Raw genomic sequence first — 21,094 nt, 5'->3', positions numbered from 1 at the left:
AGATTGGCTGGGAAGGATGCTCAGAATGGGGCCAAGGTGGGGCCACATTTGCGGTCCTTCTCTCCAAAATGTCTAGTTGGCAAGAGGATGTCTGGAGGCTCATTCAAATGCATAGATGCGGACCTTCAGTCCCAGCCTCCATTGGTGTACGACATGGCAGGGGCCAACCAGGACGCGAAGCCCTCAAGCTCCTGGCTTGGCTACCTCAGGTTGTCCCCAAATGAGATAGCTACCCCCCCCCACACACCAAGAACAGAGGAACTCTACAGCTCTACCAAAGAGATTCCTACTGATGGAGCAAATGGAAGTGGGTTTTTTTAGACAAAATAGGTCTCCTAGACAAGGTGGGAATGACGGAAACAGGCCTCGGAGGGAACGGGGTCTAAAGACCAGGTGTAGGGAATCTTTTGTCCTCCAGATTATTGCTGGAATGTTACAATGCCCATCATTGGCTATGCTTGCTGGAGCTGATGGGACTTGCTGTTCAGCAGCATTTGGAGGGCCAAAGGTTCCCCACATCTTGCCTAATGGTAGGGCCGGCTCTGTTTGATTGAAACCTGGATGTTATAAATTATTTCTGGAAACAAGCAGTGATGTGCCATGGCTCAGGCTGGGCTGTGCATGTATAAGGCCAAATGTCTGCTCTTGTGATTGGATCCTCCCTTTTGCTTTTCTGGAATATAGGGGTGTAAGAGGTTTGGGTTGATTCATAGGTTTTCAGATTCAGGAAGTTATGAGTGGGAGCAAAAGTGAAATCTAAAGAAAGAACACCATTTAAGATTGGATCCAACATACAGGAAGGAACTGTTTTCACACAGGGCAGAGAGTGGATGAGTTTCCAGATTTGGACTGCGGCTTTGGAAACAAACTGGAGGAGATTTTTAAATTGTTGGAGTCTGGGAATGAACTACAGGAAATGGGAAAGTGAATTCCTTATTCCCCTGAGCCTGCATACACAGTCCGCTGCAAAACTGTGAAGTCAGCCATGTGGAGACAGGGAGCTGGATTGGAGAGGATCCATCTGTAGAATGGGAACAATGTCAAGCAATTCCACAGGGCAGTTAGAGAATAAAATGATACAAAGACTGCAAAGCATGTAGGACATGATCCAGCTTAAGTTCCAGCACTTTTAAGTCCTTTTCACTTTGGTTGGAAAACAAGCTATGTGCTAAAAACTCACCTACATAAATCAATGAGACTAGGCTATGTACACAACCATACATTTAAAGCACATGGTATCACCCAAAGGATCAGGTAGTTAGTTATGGTTGCTGGGAACTGTAGTTCTGTTAGAGGGTAAACTACCATTCCAATAATTATTTGGGGGAAGTCATGTAGTTTAAATGTGCTTTAAATATACGTATTGTGTGTACGCAGCCTCCAAAAGTATTTCATTTTGGTTCAGTCAACCCCACTGTTGAAACAGGAGTTTCTGGGGCAGTGGACAATCTGGAAGACCCAAACCATGCCTCCCCCCAGTACATTCTGTATATGCTTAAAGGCACTCTTCTTCCTTTTTGTTTTATATAATCTGAGCCTTGGAACTGTGAAGCAGATTAGGGGATAACCTCTGCTGAGCACTGGCTCAAAATTCTTTCTTTACATAATTTATATTTCTCTTTCAAGAAGATACCTCCAATCAGCCGACAGCTGAAACAATAAAACTTGGGACACATGAAACAACCTATTCTGTTTAAAATAAAACAACATCAAACAAAACATCCATAAGCCAACTTTATAAAAACACCAATCTTCCTTTTTGAAGAAGATGTATTTGTTTGCATGAGAAAAATGAACCAAAATGAGACTGCTGGATCTGTTTGAGAAGGGCATTCCAGATGTGAAGAACTTTTGCTGTGGGCAAAGCCAGGCACAATGTCATAGACCTATAAGACCTATCTCCCATCTTTTTAATTATTTAATTACTCATTGTACAGCAGCTGGTCAGGAATGGATCACTTTGATCAGAGCCAAGGAAGCGGGTGTTTAAACTCCTGGCTGTTATCCTAATCTAATTCACCCCTCTGTAGCTCAGTGTTCAAACACCACACGCCTCTGAATACCGTTCACCAGAGAAGACAGCTGTTTGCGATGAAGTCCTGTTTCTGGGCTTCACATCAGCATCTGGTTGGCCAGCATGAGAAACAAGATGCTGGACTAAACAGGCCTTTGGTCTGAAATTGCAGGACCCTTCTTGCGTTCGTGCTTCTTTTCTTTTAGCTTTGAAAAAGATGGATATTTTTTTTTAGTACAGTGAAATAAAATGTTTGGTATCGGAATAAAATTAGCAATTCATAATGCATCGTGAGGCCATCCTGGGGGAGTAGCACTTTTAAAATAAATGTTTTTAATTGGTTTTTCAAAAGGAACATGAGAACATAACCCCTATTAACATACATTTACCCTCCCACCCTCCCTCAAAGCACAGAATCCTAAGGGAAAACGTTACTGCAAAGTTTCCAATGTGAGTCCACTGTATTTGATGTTCTGTTGAGTATGTGATGAAAGGACGCAATGCCTCTATAAAACCATCCTCTTCTCTCTTTCTTGCTAAGGCTTTAACTTCCTTGGTCAGTTGTTCTGAATGTGCTGCAGTCCAAACTTTCTGTTGCCATGGTGACATTTGCAAATGCTCAAAAGTTTTGGGCGACAAGTTGTTGAACTGCTACTAAAAGAAACATAGGAGCCAACCGCCAGAGGGGCTGTGGGGTTTTGGCCCCTGCAATAAAATATCTGAGCCCCTCCTCCCCCGGTTGATGGGCATTGCCATTCAAATGGTGTGTGTGCACCGTGTCATGTGATTGAGGAGGAAGACACACTTGGTAAATCCACACTGTGATCAACTCCTGCCTGGAAACCTATGTCTCCACTGTGGAAGAACGTGTGGATCCAGAATTGGCCTCCACAGTCACTTAAGGACTCATTGTTAAAACTGTGTTTGTGGAAGACAATCTTACTCAGCTATGAGTGATTGCCAAAGAAGAAGAAGACCTAGGCCCCCACAATATTTTATTCAAGTTGGCACCCCTGAAAAGGAATCAGTACTTTGTATCTCAAACTGATGTTTTCATTTTTAAATATTGTTAACAATAATGAAGTAGGGGGTACAGACTGGGGTGTGTGTGTCTCTTAACAACTCTGAGTACAGCTCCCAGGATTACTTGGGGGAAACCATGACTCTTTTAAGTGGTGTCATATTCCCCTGTATGCAAAGATAGGCACTAGTAGATTGAGTGGACAAGACCAATAGTGGGTTCAAAAAGGCAGTTTCTACACATGCCGTAGAGAGAAGTGAGGAGCTTGTCAACCCGGAAAGGTAGCCCATCTAGGAGGAAGACAACTCTGATCCTAAACTTCGGTGGCCTTGCAGGATATTTTCACAGGAAGAAAAGGCTAAGGAGGAAACCCTACACATATCCAGTTGAATAGCACCTTGTACGCCTCCTTTCCAGCAACTCCTTCAGCCAAGCTGGTGCCAAGCATAATTGCTCTGCTTTTCTTTCTTCTCAGCGAGGCTGAGAAGCGGGTCCATAACTTCCACACACACTGCCCAGCCTTGCGCCCCCCAGGGCGGTCACTTGCGGTGCTGCTAACACAGAGAGGTTTGACTCCACCCCCAGAGGTGCACTCCACTGTTTCTCAAGACAGATGGATGCCGACAAAATACTGCTTTAAATGAATAGTGCAGACAAGACTCAAGCAGGGCTCAGTTTGCACCAGTTGTAGAAAAGCTGTTTTGGCACAGAGGCTGATGGCCAACAGATTCTCACCCTCTCCCTTGCCCTTGACATTCTATGGAAAGGAGGGTTTCTGTGCTTGAATTGGAAACTAGGTACTCCTGGTCCTAGTCAGTAGGATGCCTTGTCCCTCCTGAAGGCCAGAACAAATACAGTGTTACAGGATGAAGCTCTCCCGCTGCTTAAAAGGCCTTGGTGAAGGCAGGATGCTGCGAGGCGGAAAAAAGGTGCTGACTTTGCTTATTCTGCTGTCTCTTTTATTTTCCTTCCCCTTGTAACTGTTTGAGTCAGAGTGGAACTTTTGGCTCTGCATCCTGGGTGAGTTCTGTATGCCGTGAGTGGATGCTTGTTCTGGAGAGATTCGCCTGCTTTCCAACCTGCATGGCGGTGGGGAGGTTTGTGGTGGGGGTGGGAAAGCAGTTTTAAAAAGCAGCAGCCTGACACTCTTGCTTGCAGCAGGCTGAGCCAGAATGTGCGGGGGGGGGGGCAAATTTGGGAATCTCCCTAGCTCTGCTAGTCGAGAGGTCATAAATGGACCCCTGTATGCAATGAACGGGACGTGGGTGGCGCTGTGGGTTAAACCACAGAGCCTAGGACTTGCTGATCAGAAGGTCGGCGGTTCGAATCCCCGCGATGGGGTGAGCTCCCGTTGCTCGGTCCCTGCTCCTGCCAACCTAGCAGTTTGAAAGCACATCAAAGTGCAAGTAGATAAATAGGTACCACTCCAGCGGGAAGATAAACGGCGTTTCCGTGCGCTGCTCTGGTTTGCCAGAAGCGGCTTAGTCATGCAGGCCACATGACCCGGAAGCTGTATGGCGGCTCCCTTGGCCAATAAAGCGAGATGAGGGCCGGAGCCCCAGAGTCGGCCACGACTGGGCCTAATGGTCAGGGGTCCCTTTACCTATGCAAGGAACAGAGGTGTGCAGCATACACAGAAATGCCGTGGAGATCTTTGTGGTGCCCTGTCTGCATAGGGATCAAGGCTGTAGCTCAGTAGCAGAGCTCATGCTTTGTGTGCAGAAGACACAAGTTCAGTCCTTGGCATCTCTGGTTTAAAAACAATCAGGTGATAGAATTTTCTCTGACCGAGACCCTGGAGTACTATTGCAGTCATCATAGGCCAGGGTTCTTCAATCTTGGGTGCCCAGATGTTGTTGGTCTATAGATCCCACGTTCCACTGCCAGCTTGCCCAATGGTTAGCGATGATGGGTGAGTCCAACAACATTTTGGGACCCAAGGCGGAAGACACTGGTGCAATCAGTACTGAGCTAGGTGGACTCAGAGTCTGCCACTTCCTCTGTTCTTCTCAATTTTGCATTTCTGGATTATGTTATATGTGCTTCCATAAAATGAAAAACTATATTAAGCAAAGCTGCATATACAACAGTATATTAGGGGGAAATGCACTAATATGTTGGTGACTTTTTTTGGTAAATAAAAACAAACCTATGCAGAAATGTGGAGGACTGAATTTGAAACTGGGGTGGAAGAGGAATGTGAAACTGGACAAAACCCCCACCTGAAATGAACATATTGTCCATCCCTTCTACCATTCCAAGAACAGTCTCTCTTTTCTCCTTCAAGGCATGACTATTGCTATAGGGGTTCAAAGCTGGCTGGACCCCTGAACAGGAGCATTCTTGTTTGGTGATGCACTGCAATATTTGGTTGCAGGTTTCTCCCCCACATATCCCTAATTTATTGCACATCCCACCTACAGAAGAAGACTCCCACCATCATCAAAATTGCATTTTGGCTGAAAAAGCACTCCTCCTCCTCCTCCTCCTCCTCCTCCTCCTCCTGCACCCCACTCCGAAAAGAACAGCTAATTCTGCATGAGTCAATCTCCTTTGCTCCTAGCACTGGATTAAGAAGCCTATTCCACGCCTTCTTTGAAATAAACTGTTTACTGGTGTTTAGTGGCAAAAAACCAGCCGTTCCGTGCCCTCTGACTTTGCAGGCTTGAGGTCTGGAACAAACAAGAGGGAATAAAGGAGTCAGCTGCATTTTCCAAACATGGTCTATACTATGGGCGTGCAGCTTGAATTAAGTTACTTCCAAGCAGGATGTAGCTCGAGTTCATGACAAATTTTCAGGCTCATGCTAACAGCAAAAGGATCAAAGCAGTCAGAATAATGCTTCGGATGTGTGCATTGTGGGCTGAGGGCTTATCCACACTTAAATTTTGCTCTGCTCTTTCCAGACACAGGTGAAGCACAACAAACTGCAATTTGGTTTTTTTGTGGATTGCTGTTTGCTCTGATTCAGATTTAAAGAGCAGGTTTTTGCAGGAAAAGCTCCAGAGCAAAAGAAAAAAAGAGCTTTAAAGTGTGGAGTGTGCCTGGAAATCATGGAAGAAAGGTAAGTGTGGATAAGCCCTGAGTGTCTCCCACAATAAGGTTCAAGACAAAGCAGCTCAGTTTAGCAAGGCTTCCTCTTAATTTGAGCGCTAGGTCACACTCTGTAGATCTTCATTCTAGGCAGCAAGCCTGGCTGAGAGATCACAGTAGTGATTTGCAGGGGCTATGCAAAGCTCTTTCCCACACAGCTGAGGTCCTTCCGAAAACACTTTGATTTACAAAGCACCATTAACTGAAGCAAAAAATGTTTTGCTCTGAATTTAGGCTCTTGGGATCTTAGGCAAGCTTTGCAGATCTTGAGATGCTAGAGAAAAGCAAGAACTATCTCCTCCTGCATGAATGCACCTGGTTGCCCAGATTATCATTGGTGCTCCTGTTCCAGATGTGAGAAACAAAACCTCCATGAGCAGGGCCTATTCTGTGGTGGTACCCTGTTTCATGGTTTAATCTGCTTCCTGCATTTTAACAATTTGGTGAGGGTTTTTTTTGTTTTGCTTTTTAGGTTTGGTATGTAAGCCTCCTTGAGGACCTGTGGCATAAGTGAGTGATGGTATTTAAAATAAATTATTGTAAAATATTCCATTTGTTGAATGTGGAATGTTCTCCCCAGGGAGGGTCAGTTGGTTCCTTCCTTTAGGCACTTTTCTTCTTCTTTGGCGATCACTCGTAGCCGAGTAAGATTGTCTTCCATGAACACGGTTCTAACAGTGAGTCCATAAGTGACTGCGGAGGCCAGTTCTGAATCCACACATCCTCCTGCAGTGGAGACATAGATTTCCAGGCAGGAGTTGATCACGGTGAGGGTTTGCTAAATGTGCCTTCCTCTTAGCACGTTTCTCCCTTTCGTTCTGAGTTCGAGCTTCTCCAAAGCCCATGACACCTTTGGTAAAGGCTGTTCTCCAATTGGAGCGCTTGCAGCCAGAGTTTCCCAGTTGTTGGTGTTTATACTACATTTTTACTTCTTTTTTTGTGCCTTCCCTTGAAACGTTTCAAAAGGCACTGAAGGGCCTGAACTGGGGAAACACTTGAAGAAGGCTAAAGGCTGGAAATGCTTCCTTATTGGAGAACTTTGAGGAATTTGATCTTTGCAGATTTTGATACAAATTGGACTGATTCCCATTTCCCAGACCTATGCAAACCACAGGCTGTTTTATTCCCCAAATGCTCCAGTGCAGTTCTTGAATAAATAAGGATGCAATACAAACTCGCCTTATGTGTTGGGCTTGGGAGCGGGGGCTTGTATTGGGTGAAAGTAGCTTAAAAAGCAGAAGTGAGGAACCTCTGGCACAGTGGCCAAATGCAGCTATCTAGGCCTCTCTGTCAGACTCTTGGAATTGGCAGGCCACACCCCCTCCCCTAGGCCACACCCCTTGAAGGCCCTACTAACTACCTCATTAAATGTTTTCACTTGGCTGGAATGTGGCCTTGAACTCTGGTCACATTGAAGTTGGTAAGAGAGAGAGGTCTGTAGAGAAGCAACAACTGCATTAATTCCTCGGCTCCCTTTTTCCTCTGGCCCTGCCCATTTTGTGCATGTGTACATATGGATGCTTCTTTTAGAAATAACTACTGTAATTTTCAGTATGTTTCAAGTCTTGTGTCTCCCAATATCCCGTACTGAAGCATGTCATGCTTATTTTTCTATTCGTAAGGGGACAAAACAAATCTGCAATAAACGTACTACATGACTTGGTGCTGTACTGTGCTTGCAGTTCTGCCCAGAAACATGTTTTGTTATCCGTGGCTGGCTGTGGATTCCAACTGGAGGGAAAGCAAGAAGATCTTTCCATCCAAGTGGAATTTGTGGGGGCCAGAGGCTCGTTCCCAAGCAGGCCAGGCTGAGCCGAGCAAGAAAATCACTTCCAGATTGCAGGCTCTGGTCCAATGTGCAGCCCAAGGGGTGTGGGTTTTGGCAGAGAGGAAGCGTGCCTTGGCGCTGAGACAGGAAATGCAGGACTCTGGCTCACCACGTGTGGGCTTGCTTGGCCCCGGAGGAGGGGTCTCCAATGGGTCATTTCGCTTTGGGCCTGAAAGGTCACACACCTGCACTGCGCAGCCTCTGCCTCCTAATTCTGTGCTGTGAAGCCCTCTGCTGAGAACAGCGTGGTAATCCGAGAGGGCCAAAGGCTGTCACTGGAAATGTTGACGTTGTCTTGATTGTCAACTGGAATGTGACACAGTTCTCTCTACTGCTCTCATGCACATACGCCTATTTGCATGCAGTGCAAATCAATGGAGTGTCAGTTTCGTTTCGTTTTGTCATTTCAAGCCCTTATGGGAAGAAAAGATAAAAAAACTATTTTCAATTGGAAATACGTGGGAGAAGTTGGACTCTCTCTAGGCTCTGTTTCAGCCTTCCTCAGCTAGGTTCCCTCCCAATTTTGAACTACACTTCAATGGACTTCAACCATTGGGTGGAGTTGATGGGAGTTGTAGTCCAGCAACATATCAGTGCCGCCATTTTCACTATAATCTTTGGTGGAATTCACAGCCTGACTTAACTAGGACACTGGAATAACTCTGTCGGTAGAGCGTGAGACTCTTGATCTCAGGGTTGTTGGTTTGAGCCCCGTGTTGGGCAAAAGATTCCTGCATTGCACGGGATTGAACTAAATGGCCTTTGTGGTCCCCTCCAACTCCTGCCTTTCTATCATTTTATTAGAGTGAGTGATGTTCAAATACAATAAAATTACTTTAATTTGGGAAAATCAGACACATGTAAAAAGCGTGATTGCGAAAACCAATAATATAATCATGTCTATCTCTTTGATGTGCTTGAAATGTGTCTGCTTCCTGCTCCATGTGGCAGTTTCCTATTTCCACACTGCACCACCAGGCAGAGATGGGTTGCTGGGCCTGACACCACCTGACTCCCCCGGCTTGCATCTTCCCTCCTGCTTTCTGCCTTCCCTTCCTGCGTGGGTGTCTGGAAAGGAGTGTTTGCTCCTCCGACAGCCACCTCCCCCAGCCCTCCTGTCTTGCCACTCCCACAGCGTAGCTTTCCTCCCAGTGAGTGAGCAAGCGAGTGTCGGGGCTGCCTCTCTTCCCTTCTTCAGGCTGTAGCTGAATGGAGCAGAGATCTTGTGATGGTCCGGTCCTTTTTTGGCGTGTGATGAGGATGAACACCATGGAACACAGGTAAATCTGCAGAGGCGGGCTACTCACCTGTCTCCTTCGGTAGCTTGGGTGGATGCTCTGCTGAGGTACGCTGAATTCTTTCTTCTACCTGTGCCTCAGCAGTCTGGGTTGACGGAATCATAGAATTGTAGAGTTGGAAGGAACCCCGAGGATCATCTAGTGCAGCGGTTCTCAACCTGTGGGTGCCCAGATGTTGTTGGACTACAACTCCCGTCATCCCTGAGCTCTGGCCTTGCTAGCTAGGGGTGATGGGAGTTGTAGCCCAACAACATCTGGGGACCCACAGGTTGAGAAGTGCTGATCTAGTGAGTCCAACCCTCTTCAGTGCAGGAATATGCAGTTGTCCCATACGAGAATCGAACCTTTAACCTTGGCATTATCAGCACCACGATCCAACCAACTGAGTTATGTTTGTTCCAATAAAGCAGTAAACTTTGGGGTTTCCAGGGAAAGCAGCTGGACGTACCTGGGATAGCTCAGTCGGCAGAGCATGAGACTCTTAATCTCAGTCTTGTGGGTTCTATAGCCCCACATTCAGCAAAAGATTCCTGCACAGCAGGGGGGTTGGACTAGATGGCCCCTGGGGGTCCCTTCCAACTCTACAATTCTATGATTCCACAGAGGTGGAACACCTCTCAGACCTGTGACTTGACATTAAGGGACAAACGGAAGTGTGGATGGGACCTCCAGGGATTCAGACCAAGGTTCTCTCCCTGCCTTACCTGGAGATGCCAGGGTTTTGACCTAGGGCACCAGACTCAGCAGGGGAGCGTACTTATCACAGGCTGTCTCCTCAAATATTTACTCAGCAGCCGAAACTGGTAGCATGAACAGTTTCCTTGTAATGCTGGCCACACTGGCAGGGGCGGACCTACATTTTGGGGGGCCCTGAAGTTTGCGCTGTTACGGGGGCCCCTTCACAACCAGCGGCAAGGTCTGGGCAACCACTGTTATCTCTTTCAATGGGGTTGTTCCATGACAGACCACCATAATTTTTTTAAAAAATAGTAACCAGGGCCGTTTTAAGCATATCCGGCGCCATGGTACAAAGTTCCCTCCGCCCTGCCCCTCCCCCCCGTTTCCCAGAGTTTTTTAGGGAGGACGGTGCTGCCGGTGGGGCTGGAGGAGGCGGGCATCGGCTGGAGGGCAGCTCCTCCTGTGGGGAAGAGGCGGAGGCTGGCCGCTTCGTGCCATGGTGGCCACGGCAGACGGAGGCTCCGGGTGTGGCGCTGCTTCAGCATGGCGGAGGCAGGCGAGGGCAGCGAGCTGATGCCAGGAGACGCCGCGTCCAGCCTCCGCCTCTTCCCTGGCGCCCTCCAGAACTTGGAACCCTGGCACCCTGCGCCACTAGCCTCTATGAGTAAGACACCCCTGATAGTAACTACTACAATTAAGATTTTGATTGAAATTGTACTAGATTATCTTACATGTCCAAGTCACTGGTGTGGATAAAAAACTCCCTATGCCTTACAGTTTTTGAGTTATGGGGGGGGGGGCAGAATTAGGGAAGTGTTATATACATGCATTAGGCACTTTTTAAAGCAAATTTTTAAGGCAATGTGGGCTAAAGTCATTACTTGGGCCTCTCCAGGATTAGCGTCCCCAAAGCTTAAGCTTCATTAGTTTCATAGCAGATTCTTCCTCTGAAAACTGGCATTCGCTTTCTTTTCCTTTTTCCTTTGTGAAAGAAGGTGTAGCATTGGTGCCCATCTGACCAACAACGTGTGGCATGGTTATCAGATCCATGCATGCACATGTATTATTTTATATGATGATAACTCAGGTGCATAAATTGTGCACTATAAAGTTGCAAATCAGACTAATACTACTACTAATGCTAGTAACAATAATGGTGTTGTTCGGCTTTGGACTATAAATGAAGGAGGTGCTATTTTATTGACAGCTGACTCCATCAGGCCTCCACTTCAAAAGATAAGAAAAAGGGGTCTTTGCACCAGGGTTGGGAAAGGGATCTCTGCCTGAGATGTTGGAGAGCTGCTGGCAGTCAGTGAAGACAATACTGAGTTAGATGGACCAGTGGCCGAATGTAGATCTGCAAATATGACCCCTGCATAGCAAGAATTTGGTTGTGTACTTTGATTAGTTTGCACAGCAGAGGGAATTTCAGCGTCATGAAATGGCACTCTACACTTGAGAAAATTCCCATTTAGACACAGACTGCTATCTCCTTTAGACACTAAGCCAGTGTTTCCCAACCTTGGGCCTCCAGCTGTTTTTGAACTACAATTCCCATCATCCCTGACCACTGGTCTTGCTAGCTAGGGATGATGGGAGTTGTAGTCCAAAAACAGCTGGAGGCCCAAGGTTGGGAAACACTGCACTAAGCCATTTGGAAACAGCTGTGTTGCAGGAGAGTTGCCCATGTCATCATATTGTCCCTCTGTTGCAGATTGTTGCACTGGCATTCCTTCTTTCTCGCTTTAAGTTTTCTAAGGGTCCTGTTTACATGCTCCTGTTTACACTCATTGCGTTCCCACCATCAGTTTGGAAAGTGGAGTGCACACATTAACCAAAATCCATACCTCTTGTTTCTCATGAAATACTGCATTTTTATGAGTTCCCCTAACAAACCAGCTTCAATCCAAATTGAGAAAAACGATGGCTTTTTTTTAGGTTGGTAATGTGCACGCAGGCTAAGAGTTCTACAAAGGTTAAAACGACAACTATACAGTCCCTTGCCTTCAGGGTTAAAATGTAATAGTTACAAGATAAGAGCAAAATGGGAGGGAGGAGGAAATAGGAACACAAGCAAATCTGGGAATGAGTTCTTCATAAAACACATTACTATCAGGAATCATGGGTGTCCACAGGGTGATATGGTGTATGTGTGTGGGGGGGGGAATCCCCCTTGGATGAACCATAATCTCCAGATTCCCTGGTTTCTTCCTTCCTTCCTTTTTTTAAGAGAGAGTGCATGTTTAGCATCTGTAGAACCTGAGCTATATTTAGGCAACAAGTTACAGTCACTATTCTTTTCATTTGTTTGTGAGAAACCAGCCAGTCCCCGTCCCCCCAACAAACACACTTGCAGTGTTTTATATTGGGACGCAGGTGGTGCTATGGTCTAAACTGATTGGATGGTTGGCGGTTCGAATCCCCACGATGGAGTGAGCTCCTGTTGCTCTGTCCCAGTTCCTGCCAACCTAGCAGTTCGAAAGCACGCTGGTGCAAGTAGATAAATAGGTACCTCTGCGGCAGGAAGGTAAACAGCGTTTCCACGTGCTCTGGCTTCCGTCACGGTGTTCCGTTGTGCCATAAGCGGTTTAGTCTTGCTGGCCCCATGACCTGGAAAGCTGTCGGTGGACAAACTCCAGCTCCCTGGAATCTTGTGCCCAACGCGGCGCTTGAACTCTCAACTCTGACCTCAAGAGTCTCATGCTTTACCAATTGAGCTATCCCAGCAGTCGATAAACAATGGTGCTCAATGTTTCCATTCTCTGTTCATTTTAATCTGTATGTAAGCCAGGTGTGGGGAACCTTTGGCCCGCCAGATGCTGCTGAATTACAACCCCCATTAGCCCCAGCAAGCATGGCCAGTGGCCAGGGATGATGAGAATTGTGGCTCAGCAGCAATCTGGAAGGCCAGAGGTTCCCCACATCTGCTCTAAGGCTAAGCATGTGAAAAGGAAACAGCTGCACATTGCTCTCTCCCCCCCCCCCCCAACCAATGCACTCTCTTACTTTACCCTGTCTCCAATGTCTCCTCTCTAGCTCTAGTTTGCCCTGTTCAGATATTTAGATTGTGACCTCCTTGGGACAGGGACCTATTTTCTTCCACTCTACAAAGCATCACATAAACGGATGAAGAAAAGGCAAAATGGTTTGAGGCACACTTAGGGTACTTTGAAAAGAAATTCCTTTTGTTTGCTGGGCAGGGAGTGATCTAGAAAGGTCACAAAGCAACCGGTAGATACAGTAGGGAGAGGCCCCCTCATTCACTCCCCTGCACACAAAAACTCCTTCAGCGCTGCTAATTGGAAGACTAAGCAAATCCCACCTTTTCCAAGTCTTTAAACTGTCCTGATGATGCAAAAGAAATGTGGTTTGGTAAGAGGAATGGCCGAGACCTGTCAAGGGAGATGAAAGAAGAAAGAATTATGGGGCAAAACTGCTAGCGCTTGTCTGGGGCAGGAACAGTCCGTGCTGGGAGCCAAAGCCTGCGCCAGAAGCATCTTGTAAATCCCACTTAATGGGTGGTCTCTCTTTCGTGCATGTTTGTGTGTGTGTGTGTGTTTTCCTATCTTGCCAGCAATGGGCTCGCGCCATCCATGGTGTCTATAAAAGGGTTACACACAACAGCTTTCTGCTCAAGGATTGCTTAAAGATGCAGAATGTTTGGGGGCTAGGATGTGGGAGAGGACGGCTGGCTCCAGATCTGAGAAGGCCCTCTGGTGCCATGTGGGTTTACATCCCAGTGGCAGGTATTTATTTATTTACTTATTACATTTGGATCCCGGCTTTGGTCCAAGGAGCAAACAACATCGCATACAAGGTCGTCTCCCCCCCCCCAGCATCCCCCTCACAACAACCCTGTGAAGTAGGTTAGGATGAGGGACAGTGGCTGTGTACATACCATGCATTTGACACACATTTAAAGTGCATGGCCTCCCCCGAAAGAATCTGGGTAATCTGCTAAGGGTGCTGGGAACTGTAGGTTTGTGAGGGGTAAACCACAGTCCCCAGGATTTATTAATTTTTTTGCAGGGGGTGGGGAAAGAGTCATGCGCTTCAAATGTATGGTGTGTATGCAAGTAGTGACTGGCCCAAGGCCGCTCTGTGAACTTCATAGCTGCTTGGATATTTGAACCCTGGTTTTCTGCTATCTCGTGACATAGTGTTGCTATGGGGCATTGTTGGAAATTAAAATGAGATCTCCCAGACTCCCGGGGGCCAGGCAGCATTTACATTTCCCACAAAGCCTCTGATGTTGCATTCTGGAGGTGTGGACATTGCCTAGCCAGGATCTATGGCAGAAAAGAGACCACACAACCAATTTCGTGGTGGTGCTGTGGTTGTTAGGATAATTGGATTTTGTTGAATATGTATCTTTCAGAGAGGGGTGGGGAACCTTAGGCCCAGGAACGAAATGTGGCTCTCCCAAACAGCTCTCTCAAGGCCACATTTCTCACTGGCCCTGGAGGATAAGAGAGGGATGTGTGAATATGGGTGTGAAAAATAACCTACTATACAAAGGCAAAAATGGCATTCATTGCTCCACCTACTTTTGCCTCTGGCCCCGCCCATGACTGGAATGTGGCCCTCAGAAGGTTGTTTACAAGGGAATGTGGCCCTTGGGCTGAAAGTGATCCCCCCCCCCCCGCTTTAAGGGCACCTCCCTTTCTGGTTTGAAGAAACCAAGCAGAAGTTTTAAGGAGGCTGGCCTTGTGGAGAATTAGGCGTTCAAAGAGGCCGCAACACTCATGAATAGCACTTAATAAACACCATCAGTTCTAAAAGCAAACTCAGTTGGTATGTGCTGACAGAATTGTAGCCAGAATGAGGCCACTGGGAAATTAAAAAGAGAGGAACGAGCATGGTTGGGCCATGTTTTGCCAAAGAACAAAAATATGGATGAGCAGTGAGGGACAAAACTTTTCAATGAAGACTGAGCATTCTCAGTTAGGGAAGAGGCAGAAAAACAGGAGAGGGCAAAGAAATGGGGTATCCGTTCAGAAGGCAAGGCTGGCTGAAACTTTAGCAAAACTAATCCAGCTGCTTATTTGTTTCCCCCTCTTCTTCCACCACTACCACATTTATTATAATTCATTCATTCATTCACCTTTATTTATATAGCACCATTAATGGCTCTGTAGTAAAAAAAGAAAAAGAAGAAATGATCATTACCTTAAAATCAGGTATAAACAAAAACTTACAATGCATATATATATATATATATACACACACATGAACAAGTCCTCTGCAGCATACTTAAAGGATGAGTGTAACAAAGGGCACTGATATATTTTCTAAGTGCCCTCCCAATTTAAAAACCAAACACCTGGGTAAATAAGAAAATAATAATGTTTTTTGCCTGGTGCCTAGAAACAGACAACAATGGCACCAGGTTTGCTTCCCTGAAAAGGGCATTCCACAAATGGGGAGCCACTACTGGGAAAACCACCACTGAACAGTTGGCCTGTTCTTGTTATATTTAATACTTATTGATGCATCTTTCCTGGAGTGGCAGTGTTGTACGATGAACCTGTGGAAAGGCATTAAACGAGTTTTGAAAAACAGGTAAAATAAACAAGAGGCTTCTGGTAAAATCTGGCCCTGTTGTCTCAGGCCTTTGATTTTTGTGGAACTATTAAAAATCCAATCTTTTCTTTTCAGTGAGGCAAGTAGGAAGAGATAATATAAAGGCAAGAAAAGTTCTGTTACATTTACAGCAGAGACTGGGAGACCCTGGCCTTTCAGATGCTACTGATTTGCAATACCCACCATCCCTGCTGGGCTTGTTGTTGTTTAGTCGTTTAGTCGTGTCTGACTCTTCGTGGCCCCATGGACCAGAGCATGCCAGGCACTCCTGTCTTCCACTGCCTCCCACAGTTTGGTCAGACTCATGCTAGTAGCTTCGAGAACACTGTCCAACCATCTTGTCCTCTGTCATCCCCTTTTCCTTGTGCCCTTCATCTTTCCCAACATCAGGGTCTTTTCCAGGGAGTCTTCTCTTCTCATGAGGTGGCCAAAGTATTGGAGCCTCAGCTTCAGGATTTGTCCTTCCAGGGAGCACTCAGGGCTGATTTCCTTCAGAATGGATAGATTTGATCTTCTTGCAGTCCATGGGACTCTCAAGAGTCTCCTCCAGCACCATAATTCAAAAGCATCAATTCTTCGGCGATCAGCCTTCTTTATGGTCCAGCTCTCACTTCCATACATCACTACTGGGAAAACCATAGCTTTAACTATACGGACCACTATGACCTGTCCATCTTGAGTGCCCTGCTCAGCATAGTTCATAGCTTCTCGGAGTTATTCAAGCCCCTTCGCCACGGCAAGGCAGTGATCCATGAAGGGGCCCTGCTGGGCTAGGGTTGATGAATGTGGGAGTCCAACAACATTTGGAGGGCAGCTGGTTCCCCACATCTTATCTATAGAGCTCCAAAAGCAGCCCTTGCAATCTGACTTTCCTAGGAGTTGCCCACCTGTTGCCTGGTATTCAGGTAACACACACACAGTGATGGAATCCTCATAACCATTAATAAATGTGTTTAGATGTCAGAGGTTTTCCTCTGTGCTCTTAAGCATTCACAGGCTCTGTTAGAATCATGCCTCTGCTTGGTATCTGGAGAGAAAAGGCAGCCCACCACAGGCCCTCTCTGGCAGGCTAGGGCTAGGAGCAGAACTGACAACAGATCCATTGAGCTCCATCACATCCGAGATCCAGGAAGACTTATTCTCAGAGGCCTTTTCCCACCACTACCTCACTCCCCTCCCCTTCCTGGCAACACTTCTCTAAAGTACCAAGCACACTGTGCCCGTTGGCAGCTCACCAGGCAGCCAGCAAAGGCTGTGCGCACACAAGTATACACAGGGCATTGGCTGCTGGCACAAAGTGTGGCTTCAGTGGAGGGTGCTGAGGCTGGCTGGGAGGCTCCCTTGCACTCTGCCCTGCTGAATGAGCCAAGTGTGCTTGCCCAGAGAATTGGCATTTTGTGTGTGCGTCGCTTGCCTGTTCAAGTGAAAGAGAGCAGGGCACTAGACGCCTCTTATTCAGAAGTCCCTCTCTTCGGGGTTCATCGCACAGCCAGGAGCAGACATTTCTCCTGAAGATGCACCCAGCTGGGAGGTCGGTGCAGGGCAAGAAAGGACTCCAAGTGAGAACGGAGTGGGCAGCACCAAGCGGTAGATCGGCGGCTGCTTCATAGGCCAGTTCTGAAAGCAGTTATCCTTCAGGGATGCAAGCAGGTGAGAAGCACCTTGGCACACTCTGTGCTAACGGTTTGGCTCTTGTGAGGGGAGAAGCACTTTTTCTTCTGGGCGACCCCTGTGCCTCTTTGTTTGCTTGCTTCACAGAATTATAGAATAGTAGAGTTGGACGGGAAGGTTCATCTAGTGCACCCCCCTGCAATGCAGTGATCTTTTGCCCAACATGGGGCTCCGGCCCACGACCCTCAGTTTAAGAGTCTCATGTTCTACTGACTGAGCTGTCTCAGCACTTCCCATTTTGCAACAGGCAGAAACTCAGCAGGTGAAGCTTCGACAGCATTGCTCCTCCCACCCTTTTTCTAAAAAAACCTTTTAGACTTCTGCCTTTCCACTATTATTTTCTGTGAAGGGGAGAAAATGTACTTTCTAAATGTTGGTGTGCATGTTAAAGCCAGAGAAAAGGGAGTGGAGAAGTTGGCAACCCATGTCTATGGAAGAGTTTCTGTGGGGCAATGTCACCCCCCCCCTTACTGAGGGGTTATCCACATTTACCTTTTCTCCATGCTTTTCAGGCATGGTCTGCGCTTTAAAATTCCATGTCCAAGCGCTCCTCTCCCCCTCTCTCTTTCTGCTCTGGAGCTTTCCCTGAGAAAACTCACTCCTCAAAGCTCAGTCGGAGCAAACAGCAATCTACTGAAAACTCGAATTACTCCAATTCAGCGCAGACCTGGGGCAGGAAAGAGCAGGCAAAAGTTAAATATGGATAAGCCATCACTGGTGCTACCCTGTGTGGTTTTTACTTATTTCAATAAATTGCATTGAATGCCCACTTCATTCTGGTGATGCATGAATTGATCCGCGGTGGCAAATGTTGGAATAAAGCGCAAGACAATACGGAGAAAGATTGATCGCAAATGCAAGGAGTGTGTGGAAGGAGTCTTAACCTCCCAGGAATCGGCCTTAAGCCGCTGCTGCCACCTATAGGATGTTGTGAGTATAGATAGCCTGGGAGTGTAGAAGGAGAACATGATTAGGTTAGTATGCGGTCTCGTCCACACCTTGTATTTAAAGCATATTCAACACACATTTAAAGCTCATGCTTTCCCCACAAAGAACCCTCCGAACTACAGATTCCCCCTCACAAAATCACAGTTCTTGGTACCCTTTGCAAAGCACATTTCCCATGATTTTTTGGTGTGGGGAAGAACTATGTGTGTTGAATGCTCTTTAAATGTATGGCTTATGTGCAGGTTTGGATGTGCAGGTTTGTTGCTGTTTCGTTGGATCAATTTGTACCCAGTTCATTAGACCTCCCTGGAAAAGTCTGGCTGGTTCTGTCAATAAACTGAAGGCCAGGCCACCAGATGAAGGATCGATTTAGAAATATTCCATGGAGATTTATTAATAGGGTTAAATCTAAAGGTAAAGGTAAAGGTACCCCTGCCCGTATGGGCCAGTCTTGACAGACTCTGGGGTTGTGCGCCCATCTCACTTAAGAGGCCAGGGGCCAGCGCTGTCCGGAGACACTTCCGGGTCACGTGGCCAGCGTGACATCGCTGCTCTGGCCAGAGCCAGAGCCAGAGCCGCACATGGAAACGCCGTTTACCTTCCCGCTGGTAAGCGGTCCCTATTTATCTACTTGCACCCGGAGGTGCTTTCGAACTGCTAGGTTGGCAGGCGCTGGGACCGAGCAGCGGGAGCGCACCCCGCCGCAGGGATTCGAACCGCCGACCTTTCGATCGGCAAGCCCTAGGCGCTGAGGCTTTAACCCACAGCGCCACCTGCGTCCCTGGGTTAAATCTAGGGTTGTGTTTAATCCCATTTGAGACCTTCTCTCTATATCCTCACCCTAACTGGCCAGAAAGGGGACGATGGGGTGCTTTTGCACTGAGGCTCCTTTCAGCTGACTTCAGCCACAGGCATGTGGCACTGTCTCCCCCCGCCCCCCGCTCAGGAAGATTTGTAAAACAACCATTGCTGGCTCTGAATTATGCCTTATGTTGAGGAAGAAAACTGGGTTTAAAGATAACTGAAACTACAAAGAGTTTGTTATGGATCTTGCTGTTCTGTTCCTATTTTAAACCACTTGGAATTTAGTGTGTGTGTGTGTGTGTGTGTGTTTACAATCAAGCGATATAGACATTTTATTAAATAAATAAATGATGGGACCAGTTTGCTGGATAGCAGGAGAAAGTTCCGGAAAGGAGGAGTTGCTGGCCCCTTATGGGAAAGGCTGTAGCTCAACGGTAGAGCAGCGCTTTGCATGCAGAAGGTCCGAAGCTCAGTCCCAGGATGCGAATGTCCCCCCCCCCAGTCACCTGCTGAGAGTGCAGTTGGCACTGAGCTAGATGGACCCACTGCTTTGACTCTGTATAATGCGTCTTCTTCTGTTATTTCTGTATCACTGTCAGCGCATGGGACACTTTACAGAGCACAAGGGGACAAGTCCCTGCCCTGAGTAGCTTACGACACGAAATTTGAAACTGGGATGGGGGGAGAAGAGGGGGTGAATGCCCCCATATTTCATGGGGCCACCCCCCACTTAAAGCAGGAGAGATTTTCAGTAACTTTTACAGGGGGTGGGGAGGCTTGCTGAATGTTAATACTTTTCAGGGTGGGGAGTTTTATACCATAAATCAGGCATGTCCAACCGGTCGATCGCGATCTACCGGTCGATCGCGTGTCATCCCTGGCTGATCCTTGTTGATCGTGTGATCCAGATTGATCGCCCCCCCAAAAAAACCTCAACAACTGTGGTGAATTATCCCCAAAAGAAGCTCAACAACTTTGGTGAAGCCTCCCCCCAAAAAACGCAACAACTTTGGTCAATCCAATGGGTAGATCACTGCCTGTTTTTTTATAGTGGGAGTAGATTGCAGTCTCTTGAGAGCTGGGCATGCCTGCCATAGATGAGCCATGCTAAAACCACTTAGGGGCTGCTTCAAGCAGTGGCAGAGCAGCAGCCCAGCCGTTTTATTTGTGAAGCATAGAACTGTGGAGTTGGAAGAGACCCTGAGGGTCATCTAATCTCACTTCCACATAATCTTTGTACAAGCAAATCAGAACAGAAGTCACAATTTCGACTGACCGCTCACAGGCCTGCGGATTATGTTCAGCTGCCATTTGAAACTGCAGTTTGCCATCAACTCTTGCAGGTGGCACTGTAGGAGAGCAGCTTTGTCCAACTTCTTGAGGCCTTCTAGGCCCGCAACATCTGCACCTCACATATCCCAAGCCATGGACTCCAATGTGGAATTTGAGACACTTAGAAAAGAAATGTTCCAAATCACCTTCCAAATGCACCCACTTTTTCAAGGGTGCAAGCAATCCTCTCTATTTTTTTCTGGTGCCATTCCCATAATGTGCAAATCAGGAGCTGGCCAACAGCTAGATTGGCCCTTCGTGTATATGTGATTTTTTGAGGAGGCAGTGGGGAAGGGATGGGTTAAGATCTTGCAAGCAGCCTTCTTAAAAGGAACTAGGGCGGCCAAATGCAAAAGAGGACAGGCAAGGAATTTCAGAAGTTGTATGTGATGGAATTCTACAACAGCTGCTACAGGCACAGGAGCCCTGCCTTATTTTATATCTTGCTTCCCTAGGATAACCCCACCACTACTACATTTTTCTTCACTGGCCCAGGTGCTTCAGGAGCTCCACTGATCTTTTCTTACCTCTCTCTAGCTGTCCCTCTTTCTCTCCCCGCCCCCGTGCACTAAAAGAGGCTTTATTCATTGTGACATTATCAGCGCATCATCTGCCCGTTCGGCGAGAGGAAAAAGGAAGGTTTCAAGGGTTCACAGTTTTGAAGCGCCAGCAGGCAGAGAGAAAAAGGAAGCTTCTCTGAGACCAAATGGGTTGCTCTCCTTGCGGAGAAGGGCTTGTTTTACGCTCAGTCGTCCTTCTTAAACTTGCCGTTGATCCAAGGCACGTAGTCGAGGATCAGTCTCCAGTCCGTGGCCCACACCAGC

General features: G+C 47.1%; 1 protein-coding gene and 1 long non-coding RNA gene across 5 annotated transcripts in view; one reads left to right on the top strand and one right to left on the bottom strand.

Moving 5' to 3' along the window:
* The window catches only part of NHSL2 (NHS like 2), a 105,441-nt gene that overhangs the window by 6,431 nt on the left and 77,916 nt on the right, over positions 1-21,094 (top strand). The gene's annotated exons all lie outside the window — the stretch shown is intronic.
* LOC307208045 lies at positions 1,906-20,821 on the bottom strand. Of its 4 annotated transcripts, none has more exons than XR_013834941.1 (5): positions 20,798-20,821; positions 17,679-17,853; positions 13,255-13,324; positions 8,142-8,369; positions 1,906-2,220 (listed from the first exon to the last, which is right to left on the bottom strand). It is a non-coding gene; the product is annotated as an uncharacterized lncRNA (long non-coding RNA). The 4 variants fall into 4 exon arrangements; XR_013834942.1 differs by lacking the exon at positions 1,906-2,220 and adding an exon at positions 5,356-5,707; XR_013834943.1 differs by lacking the exon at positions 1,906-2,220 and adding an exon at positions 6,562-6,854.

This window comes from Podarcis cretensis (assembly GCF_951804945.1).
Source record: "Podarcis cretensis genome assembly, chromosome: Z".
In the NCBI taxonomy this organism is placed as follows: domain Eukaryota; kingdom Metazoa; phylum Chordata; class Lepidosauria; order Squamata; family Lacertidae; genus Podarcis; species Podarcis cretensis.
This window is presented reverse-complemented; position numbering and strand designations above follow the sequence as displayed.